The following is an 11349-nucleotide window of genomic DNA, read 5'->3' on the forward strand; positions in this document are numbered from 1 at the left end:
ACTCTGATCATGGGGTACCATCCATAGTTCAGTATGTTCCTCAGATCCTTTTTAAAAATGATTTTTAAAGATTAATTTTCTAAATATATATTTTGGATTTCAAGTTATACTTCTCAGTTTCAAATGAAGGCTTTGTTTCATTCTGGTATTTATTTAATATTAGAATTAGTAAAATAATATTTATGCATATATGAACATTTCTAAGTGAAATTGGAGTTAAAAGTCTCTTTTATTTCCATTTTCATTCCGAATTAATGTAGTATGCATTTCTGAAATAATGTACTTGGTATATTTAAAAAATCAAAATGACATCCTAATTAATTATTGTTCTCTAGTTGTTGACTTCTAGTATACAGTGATGAATTCTCCATTTAGCTAAAAGTTCAGTTTAAAAATCAGTATCAAGTCTGTAGAGTAGTAAAAGATTTTTATTTATAAGAATAGCATCATAAAATATTTTTTAAAATGTATAGATTCTGTGCTTGTGAAAGGACCAATGGAAAGCAACTGCAGAGGCTTGGGGGGAAATTTCCAGGAATAACAATAAGATTTAGACAAATGTTGGGATTTTGCCAAGAATTTTTCCTAAGCTGTTTACAGAAAATGTAGGTGACTCTCATGATTGGTGACAGGGTATGGAGTAAGGCCAAAAGGTTGGCTGGGTATCATGTGCTGACTAGCAATTTGTTGACAATACAAGCTTCAGATTAGGGGAAATTCTGAGTTTCAAAATGAATCAACCCATGTGGGGACTTGAAAACATTTCAGTAAACTCCAGATGGGCCTGGGCCATCTTTGTTGGGTTCACTTTTCTAAACCTAGTTCAGAACTGTATATAGTGCATGCACAGCTGAGTGGAATACAGATTAAGATTTAGTAATTGTATATAATGTCCTTCATGATTGCTGTTTGACACTTTCAGTTCAGTTCAGTCGTTCAGTCGTGTCTAACTCTTGGTGACCCCATGGACCCCAGCATGCCAGGCCTCCTTGTCCATCACCAACTCCCAGAGTTTACCCAAACTCATGTCCATTGAGTTGTGATGCCATCCAACCATCTCATCCTCTGTTGTACCCGTCTCCTCCTGGAGCATCAGGGCCTTTTTAAATGAGTCAGCTCTTTGAATCAGATGGCCAAAGTATTGGAGTTTCAGCTTCAATGTCAGTTTGAGCCATCCTAAATAAACATACCTCCTAAGTATGTACATACCTACTCTTAGTATCTTTGCCAATCAAACAGATGTTCAAGATAATCCTTTAAACCTAAATTTTCACAGCAATGTCACTTTGGGGTCTATATCTGAAGGGAAAATAATCACACTCATGAAGAGATATCTGTTCCCCTAGGTCATAGCAGCATTCTTTACAATAATCCAGGCATGGAAACAACCTAAATGTCCACTGACAAGTGACTGGAGGAAGAAAATGTTTATATATATGTATACACACACAAGGGAATGCTATTCGGTAATTAAAAGAAGGAATCCTACCATTTGCAACAACATGGACGGATCTTGAGGACATTATGCTAAATGAAATGTCAGACAGAGAAAGACAAATACTATATGATCTCACTTAGGTGTGGAAACTATAAAAAATAAACCCGTGGCAACAGAGATCAGATTATTGGTTAGAGGCAGTGGTAAGCAATGGAGAAATTGGGTGAAAAAAAAAAAAAGCCGAAATATAAAAATTTCCAGTTATAAAATAAATAAATTCTGGAGATGTAATGTACAGCATGATGACCATAGTAATCACTGTGTGTGTGTGAGCTCAGTTGTGCCCGACTTTGAGATGCCATGGACTGTAGTCCATGGCTTCTCTGTCCATGGAATTTTCCAGGCAAAAATACTGGAATGGGTTGTCATTTCTTTCTCCAGGGATCTTCTTGACACAGGGATCAAACCTGTGTCTCTAAGTCTCCTGCATCTGCAAGCTGGTTCCTTTATGACTCTCTCAGAAGGTAAAGAATCTGCCTGCAATACCAGAGACCTGGATTGGATCCCTGGGTCAGGAAGATCCCCTATAGAGGGCAATGGAACCACATTTCAGTACTCTTGCCTGGAGAATCCCATGGGTTGGAGGAGCCTGGTAGGCTGCAGTCCATGGGGTCACTAGGAGTTGGACACGACTGAGTGACTTCACTTTCACTTTTCACTTTCGTGCACTGGAAAAGGAAATGGCAACCCACTCCAGTGTTCTTGCCTGGAGAATCGAAGGGATAGGGGAGCCTGGTGGGCTTCCATCTATGGGGTCGCACAGAATTGGACATGACTGAAGCGACTTAGCAGCAGCAGCAGCAGCAGCAAGCTGATGGTAGTAATCACTACCATAATATATATTATGGTGTATAGATGTATATAGCGTTATATATCAGTTATATCTCAACAACTGGGGAAAAACAATAAACCTATGTTCTGAAACTTTCAACAATGATATAATGTAGCTGCTCAAGAAATACTGTTGACTGAATAAAAGTGTTAATGAAAGGGTGAAATCAGTGTGAATAAACTGGGTAAAACTACAAGTTCCTATTTAAAATGATCCATTTTTAAATCTTAGGATTTTTCTTGGGGTTAGTGTGAAGATAGGGCAGTTCAGTTCAGTTCAGTCACTCAGTCGTGTCCGACTCTTTGCAATCCAATGGATTTAGCAATAAGGAGCTCACAATCTGAGCCACAGTCAGCTCCCGGTCTTGTTTTTGCTGACTGTATAGAGCTTCTCCATCTTTGGCTGAAAAGAATATAATCAATCTGATTTCAGTGTTGACCATCTGGTGATGTCAATGTGTAGAGTCTTCTTTTGTGTTGCTGGAAGAGGGTGTTTGCTATGACCAGTGCTTTCTCTTGGCAAAGCTCTATTAGCCTTTGCCCTGCTTCATTCTGTATTCCAAGGCCAAATTTGCCTGTTACTCCAGGTGTTTCTTGACTTCATATTTTTGCCTTCCAGTCCCCTGTAACGAAAAGGACATCTTTTTGGGGTGTTATTTCTAAAAGTTCTTATAGGTCTTCATAGAACTGTTCAACTTCAGCTTCTTCAGCATTACTAGTTGGGGCATAGACTTGGACTACTGTGATATTGAATGGTTTGCCTTGGAAATGAACAGAGATCATTCTGTCATTTTTGAGATTGCAGTAGCGTGTTTTATAAATGTTTTAACAAAATGTCTGGAAAACTTAAGTGAGAGTGATCAACTGAGACTTTTGAACTGAGATAAGTTGTGTGATACTCTTTTCGTATATTGACAATATTCAGACTTTGTTTTCAGGTAAATAGCGTTAACAAATGAAATTAAATCAGGGTTTTCCTAAAGAATTTTCAATAGCTTTGAATAAGACTTACATTGTAACCTAACAATTGATAACAATAGGATTCTTCTCCCTCAGGTAAGAGAAGGAGAATTACTGGGTTTAGGATTGTAACAAGGGATAGTGATATATAAAAATGGAAGGCAATCGTATTTCATAGGAGATAATCCAGCTAACTGAGGAGTCGTTAGTGTTTTCTGTTAATAGTAGCACAGCAAGAAGAATCAACAACTTAAGTCTGTCATAGATTCCAGAAACTTTGTAGCTGCAACTGTATCCTTTAAAAAGAAGAATATGTTCCATTTGTTATACCATCAAAATATATCTAGTGTCTGACTAGATTATGAATAATCAAAAAGGAAGAGGATATGTGGTAATTGGGCAATCCTAAAGTTGGGGGCTGTTGACCGTTGAACTAGTTTGACTCCTCCTTACCAAAAGTTTGTCATGCTTATTTTCTCCTGAATAAAATTCAAAACTTGGAGATCAATGATATAAATCAGATGAAGTCTTAGAAAAATACCTGTAATACTCTTGCTAGCTAATGATAAAAAATTCCCAGAGTTGATTTTGGAATTGATCTAGAAAAATTCCAGATATGTACAATCTCTTAGAGGTTAGGGATGTACCTCTTGGGATATATTGTGTTTTCAATAATGAACTTTGGTTGATAGAATTGCAGTTTCTTTGTATCTCTTCTGAATTAAATGCATGCATGCATGATTGCTCAGTTGTGTCTGATTCTTTGCAATCCCATGGACTCTAGTCCTTCAGGTTCCTCTGTCCATGGAATTTTCCAAGCCAAAAACACTGGAGTGGGTTTCCATTTCCTACTCCAGGGCATCTTCCCAACTCAGGTATTGAACCTACATCTCTTGCATCTCTTACATTGGCCAGCTGATTCTTTACCCACTAGTGCCATCTGGGAAGACCTTTCTGAATTAGCGCATTTAACAAATAAATGGAAATTATAAATTTACCTCCTGGGCTTTACAGAAGGCCATCTGTCTAAATATTATAAAAGAGAGAAGTCACAAGGAAATTTTATAATGTTTAGATCTTGATTGAGAGAAGTAGAAGAGGGTTTCTGTACATCAGATTTCCAGGTAGTGCTAGTGGTAAAGTACCCACCTGCCAGTCCAGGAGACATAAAAGACTCAGGTTCACTGGGTCAGGAAGATTCCCTGGAGGAGGGCATGACAACCCACTCCAGTATTCTTGCCTGGAGAATCCTATGGACTGAGATCACAAAGAGTTGGACACAACTGATGTGACTTACCACATAATAGACTTGGCATGCTGTTGATTTTCCCATGACAAAGCAAATAAATATTGGCTTGAGATTTAGAAAGATAGTAGAAGCAAACAGTACAAACAGTACTAAAGGAGATGAGTTTAGGTAGTACTGAAAACAAAATGATATTTGAGTTTGGGGACCAGTGATAAATAGTAGATCACATTTTATTTTATAACACTATGATCTTGCACAAATCTATATCTATGTACATTAGGTCTTTTTTTTTTTTCTTCCTACAAGTGACATAGGAATATTGCAGGTGATAATATAAATAAAAAAAGCATCCCTTTGACATATCAATATATTCCATAATAGAACTAGAGTTTTCCTTGCTTTAGGCTTCAAGGGATATTGAGCATATTTGGGTAAAAGCTTGAATAAATTACTTATTTCTTAAATGGGATCAGCCCCTAATATTTTTAAGACATCAGTGAGTCTTAGCTTGGGGTATCAGGGACCTTCAAGAAATTCCTCAAGTTGGGATTGGATTGAGGACACAAGATTGAAAAACAAACATCCACTTGAACTATTAGTGTATGCTTTGTATAGGAAATGTCAGGTATTTCAGGAAATGGTTTACCTGAAAAAGACTTGATTTGTTAGTTCTTTTCAAAAAAATCTCTCAAGAATAAATTTGTATTCTCACAAAGAATGAAAGTTGACTCACAAGAGGGCCGAAAGTTATTGTTGCCTGCTCGATGAGTGGAAGATGCTTGAGTGGTACTTGAAAAATCTACCATGTCAGTAGTCTGAAGATTCCTAAGAAAGGTATAAAAATAGTGGTAGAATTTATAGTTCACAGAATAGCACCTATGTCATTTAGAAAGTCTTGCTTCTGCCCTTGTATTTTGAGAACTGTTTCTCCTGGTTGGTTTTGCTGGATCATTGGAAATTGAATACTATAATCTCTCTTGGAGCCCCTTCCTAACCCTCAGGGACCTCTAGTTCTTTTCTGTATTTTATTAAGATGGAAACATTTATTACCCAATGTTCCTTTTGCATATGCAACCAGCAGTGATCTTGTTACACAGGGGTTTTTTATTTATTTTTTTTTTTTAAGTTAGAACATCTCCATTTATTATTTATTTTTTGATCTTTTTACTATTTCAGATTTTATTTATTTATTTTTTAAATTTTATTTTATTTTTTAAATTTACAATATTGTATTGGTTTTGCCATGTATCAACATGAATCCGCCACAGGTATACATGTGTTCCCCATCCTGAACCCTCATCCCTCCTCCCTCCCTGTACCATCCCTCTGGGTCATCCCAGGGAGAATGGCATTGAAACATGTATAATATCATATATGAAACGAGTCACCAGTCCAGGTTTGATGCATGATACTGGATGCTTGGGGCTGGTGCACTGGGATGACCCATTTATTATTTTTAAATCCATAAGATTTTTAGATTTTTTTTCTTTTTCCTATGTGAATATTCTTCAATGCATTCTGCCAAAGAAAGACTAAAATTTGTATAATGGGGTGATCTGCCATCCGATCTTTTCTTTACCTACCAGATCAGCAATTTCTGGTTTTAGGCCATCTATAAAAATTTTGGAGAGGTAATGGAAATGCCAGTATCCAAGCCTAATGCTGAACATTATTTGAAGGCATTAATTAATTTATCTCTGAGCTCTTCTATAGATTCACTCTTTCATTGTTTGTGATGTTTAAGGAAAGATCCAATTTTATTTAGCAATCTATGAGATATAGCTCCTAGAATAAATTGGCCTAACTCATTCATATTGTTTTATCAACCTCAAGTCCTTCTCAGACCCTGCAACTAGCTTTATCCAGACAAGTTTTGCACTTCCTGGGCTTAGGAAAAGATGTACACATTGACAGAGGTCAAGGAAGCCTCAAGAGTATGTGCCTAGGAGGACTCTGAATATTTTAATAAACTTTTTTCCCTTGTGTCCTGGGATATGAGAGGTCCTTAATAATGTCACAGAGAGATGTACTAAATGGAGTTTGAAGTTCGTGTACCAGGAATCACCTTCATGGGTAGTTTAATTTCAGAAAATCTTCAGGAAAAAGAGGGGGAAAAAGATTAAGAAGTCCATGAGATTGAATTAAATTCATGATTGGAGGAAGTGAAGTCAGGGAAAGGTAGGATACAAATAGAAAAGTAGAACTGAATATGTTTCTTTTCTTGTCTTTCTCCTGGAAGTCTTTAGGGAAACAATACTGAAGCTCAGGTCCTGTCTGATAGCCTCCTCATACTATTTAAGGGCTTCCCAGGTTGTGCTAGTGGAAAAGAATCCACCTGCCAATACAGGAGACCCAAGAGATATGGGTTGGATCCCTGGGTCAGGAAGATCCCTTAGAGTAGGAAATGGCAACTCATTTCAGTATTCTGGTCTGAAAAATCCCATGAACTGTGGTGTCTCGTGACCTACCCATAGTCTGTGGGGTCGCAAAGAGTCATGCTATTTAAGGAATGCAAACCATTGCATACTCAGAATTGTATTCTTTTTTGTTCTAAGCCCTTTCTTAAATGAACATTTCTATTCATATTTAAAAGTTCCAAAACTTTTTCACTAAAATTTGAAATTGCCTTTCACCAAAGCGAAATGATCCTATTTAGTGAGAAGGGTACAGGAACTGACAAAACAGAGTAACTGTAACGGAGACAAAGACAAGATTGAGGAAAGATTCTCACAAGATTTTGAAAAGATGATACAAGGGCTAAGTTTGTCTGAAGTACTCTAGTTTAATAAGACCTACTGAACTTGAAGCCGGTTCTGGGGTGAAACTTACTGACCTTGTGTTTTGCCTCTACCTGAAAAGGCAATGGCAACCCACTCCAGTACTCTTGCCTGGAAAATCCCATGGACGGAGGAGCCTGTTAGGCTCTTCCATGGGGTAGCGAAGAGTCGGACACGACTGAGCGACTTCCCTTTTACTTTTCACTTTCATGCACTGGAAAAGGAAATGGCAACCCACTCCGGTGTTCTTGCCTGGAGAATCCCAGGGACAGCAGAGCCTGGTGGGCTGCCGTCTATGGCGTTGCACAGAGTCAGACACGACTGAAGTGACGCAGCAGCAGCAGCAGTTTGCCTATATTACTGACTTTCTTTTCTAGACAAATAAAGTTTAAACTTGGGTTCTGTCCCTGGTGGCTCAGATGGTAAAGTGCCTGCCTACAATGCAGGATATCTGGGTTCGACCCTGGGTCCAGAAGGTCCTCTGTAGAAGGAAATGGCAACCCACTCCAGAACCCTTGCCTGGAAAATCCCATGGATGGAGGAGCATGTTAGGCTTCAGTCCATGGGGTCGCAAAGAGTCGGACACGACTGAATGACTTCACTTTAAAGCTTAAACTGTACAAGCAGATAGACTGTAGAAGAAATGTTAAAAGTCAAATTTACCAGGTAAAAATATAATCTGATTAGAATTTAAAAAGCTTAGATATCAAAAATACATATAAAATTATTGGGCTGAATAAAACATTTAGAGATCAGTTCAGTACAAACTGATTTTATGTCTAAGACAATTTTACCTTGAACAGGTAGATTCTAAGGAAGTTCCAGATATGCATGTTGTTACTGGGTTGGATGTCCTCATCTGCAGCAACAAGCATCTTATTGTGTTTGGGTGGAATTTCTGCTTTTGTCAAAGCCCAATAGCCAAGGAATGCTCTTGTATGCAAACAAAATCAGCTGCAACATGAGGGGATACATGCCAGAGGAACCTTGGAAACCTCTCAGAGTAGGGCAGCAAATGGCTTCATAGGTTTGGGCTTGTATCATCTTCTGAGCATTATTCATGTGCTGTTGGAAATATCATTATCTGATTGTCAGAAGGGTATATGTTCAAATTCTCACACTAATGAAATCCTTTGAAGTACACTATGGGAAATATAAGTGAAGCAATGCTTTATCTAGCATGACTTTTCATTAATATAAATCCTTTATTTAGTATCTTGTAGGAGTTCACGTAACACCAAATTTCTTATCATTAATAATTTTTAACTCAATTTATTCTTACTATGTGGCAAGCACTGATCTAGTTTTTAGGCATATAGTAGTGTTTAAAATAAACAGAAAATTCTTACTGTCCTACTGAAGTTTTTATTCTAGTGTTCTGTGGAAGAGCCAGAAAACAAGCAATAAATAAATATATGTGGGGGCAATAATTAGTGCTATGAGGCACATAAAAAAGATAAGGTGACAGATGGCTACAGAAGGGAGTTTGGTAGAGATGTTATTTTAAAGAATCAACAGGATGGCTTCTCTGAACTGGTAACTTTGAACAAAGATCTGAGTGAAGGAAAGGAGAGAGACTTTTGAAGATCTAAGGGAATAAGTAGTGTTGCAAACAGAGTGAACAGATAGAGGCCAGAGTGGCTAGAGCAGAATAAAATGGACAGTGTTATGAGATGAGGTCAGGAAGATAAGCAGCAACTAGATTGTATGGAGTCTTGTAGAGTGTGATAAAGGGTTTGGATTTCATCCTGAGTCATGAGAGATTATAAAAGGTCATGCAAGTTTTTGAGTAGGAGATTGACATAATCTGATTTATTTTTTAATAGATTATTCTGGTTGCTGCGCATGAAACTGGCAATAGGAGGTATGAGTGAAAGAGATAGAAGTCTGTAGTGACAATCAATGTGAGAGATGACAGTGACTTGGCCAGGATGATGATAGAGTTATCAGATGCTCTTGTTGTCAGAGTGTGACTTCAAGCTAGAGTCAAAAGCACTTGCCAATGGATTAGATAGAGTGATTACTAAGAGGTATAAAAACTGATCCCTCAGTTAGACCAGCTTCCCTGGTGGCTCAGCAGATAAAGAACCCACCTGCCAATGAAGGAGATGCAAGAGACAATGGTTCGATCCCTGGGTCAGGAAGATTCCCCTGGGGAAGGAAATGGTAACCCACTCCAGTATTCTTGCCTGGAAAATTCCATGGACAGAGGAGCCTGGTGGGCTGTAGTCCATGGGGTCACAAAGAGTCAGACATGACTGAACATAAATGTCTCAGTTGGACCACATGAACTGAGTGAATAGTGGAACTATTTCAGAATGGGGGAAACTGGGAGAGAATGGAGGGATTGGAAGTGTTATGCTTGACATGATTCTTTGACATCTACATGCCAGTGTCAAATAGGCTAAAAGGAGAGGGAGGAACTGCGAATATGCCAGAAGCTGTCAGTGTATAGATAGAAATCAAATCTGCAAACAGAGGAAGTCACTTGGGGATAAGTGTGAATAGATACAAAAAGGGGGTGGAATTCTTGGGCATGCCAAAATATAGAATTCAGGAAGAAGAAACCATTCCAGCAAAAAACACAAAATGGAACAGATAGTGAGGTGCCCAGAGTATATGATTCCCTGAGAAATCATACTGAAGATTGATTCAGTGATTCCGAACAAGGGGGTGATTGAATGAGACTCCAATGTGCTTCTCCAAGCTGTTGTAGGGCACCTTGTGGAAACATTCAAAACATGTCTCTTGGCACAAGCAAAATAAATCAGAGTAAATAACATATTGACCATATATATACATATATAAAATAAGTATTATACTGTCTTTTTAAAAATCTTAATACATTTTAATTACATTAATACATTTCTCAAAAAGAGGAAAAATTTATTTCTTCATATTGGTCTAGCACAGTTACAAATAACATTACAGTCTCTATTTTCAAGCCTTAATATTTTCAAAATGGGATCTTCTTTGCATATTCATATTTTTCCAACTTTGTCCATCGATCTTCCCTCATGGTTGGTTGAAGAACTACTTTTTATTCATTTTAATTTCAAAAGCTTTTTTCATATGATTCAATACATATACATATAGTAGTGGAAAGTCTTAAGCAGAAAGATAAGTTTGGCGGAGATTCGTAAAAATCCAATCTCACAATAAATTCCAGAAATTGCAATCCTGAGCATGAAAACATATGAAATGCTTCACAGATTTGCATGACATCCTTGTGCAGGGGCCATGCTAATCTTCTCTGTATCATTCCAATTTTAGTATATCTGCTGCTGAAGTGAACACATAAGTTTTATACTTTTTAATCAATTCCATTTTGTTTGATGATACAAAAATTAAAATATTTTGTACTTTTAGAGTATTAGAGATGTGGATCAGTAAGTAAAGTTGATCAATTAGGAAAGGAGGCTTCAATATTAGGGAGAGATCGTAAATATCTGACTGAATCTCTTCCATGTCATCTTCTTTAATCCCCTAAACACTATCCCTAACCTCCCAGAGGAATCAAAGTAAATAACTGAAATCAAAACATACACAGTACTAGCAAGTTTTACATCATTGTTTACAATTTTCTGAACCCCTTTGTTAAAAGAACATTCTTATTTAGGTTAGTTCCAACATATTATTTCCTTTTACCTATTATTCCTAGATTTCTCCCAGTGGTAAAACAGAATAGATTTAATTCTTGCTAATTATATCAATGCTTCAAAAATTATGCTCAAATTAAATCTTCTATGTAACATGCTTTTAACTATTATGATAATTAAATTTTGATCATCACCCATTTTTAAAATTTTCTCTTTTTAACATCACTACCAAAATGGTCAATAGAGGAAATTAGAATTAACATCCCCCTTCTCCCCTTTCCAGACAATATACTTCTATTAATGCTACTAGTCATATTATTATTATTATTACCAATAACAATAGCTGCTGCAGATGTAATAATACTAGTAGAGGTAATTTTTTCCTTTCTTTCTGGTTTAATATATATCACTCCTTGTACCCTCCTGAGCTTTCAG

The 11349-nt window shown here is 37.2% G+C and overlaps 1 non-coding gene across 1 annotated transcript; it reads right to left on the bottom strand.

Annotated features, from left to right (window-relative positions):
- Positions 1-10505: 10505 nt before the first annotated feature.
- LOC147375603 (U6 spliceosomal RNA) lies at positions 10506-10612 on the bottom strand. The gene has a single exon (XR_015161771.1). It is a non-coding gene; the product is annotated as a U6 spliceosomal RNA (small nuclear RNA).
- Positions 10613-11349: the final 737 nt, after the last annotated feature.

Source organism: Bos grunniens, chromosome 3, assembly GCF_055505025.1.
Source record: "Bos grunniens cultivar Pamir isolate PY7600 chromosome 3, Bosgru_T2T1.0, whole genome shotgun sequence".
Lineage (NCBI taxonomy): Eukaryota > Metazoa > Chordata > Mammalia > Artiodactyla > Bovidae > Bos > Bos grunniens.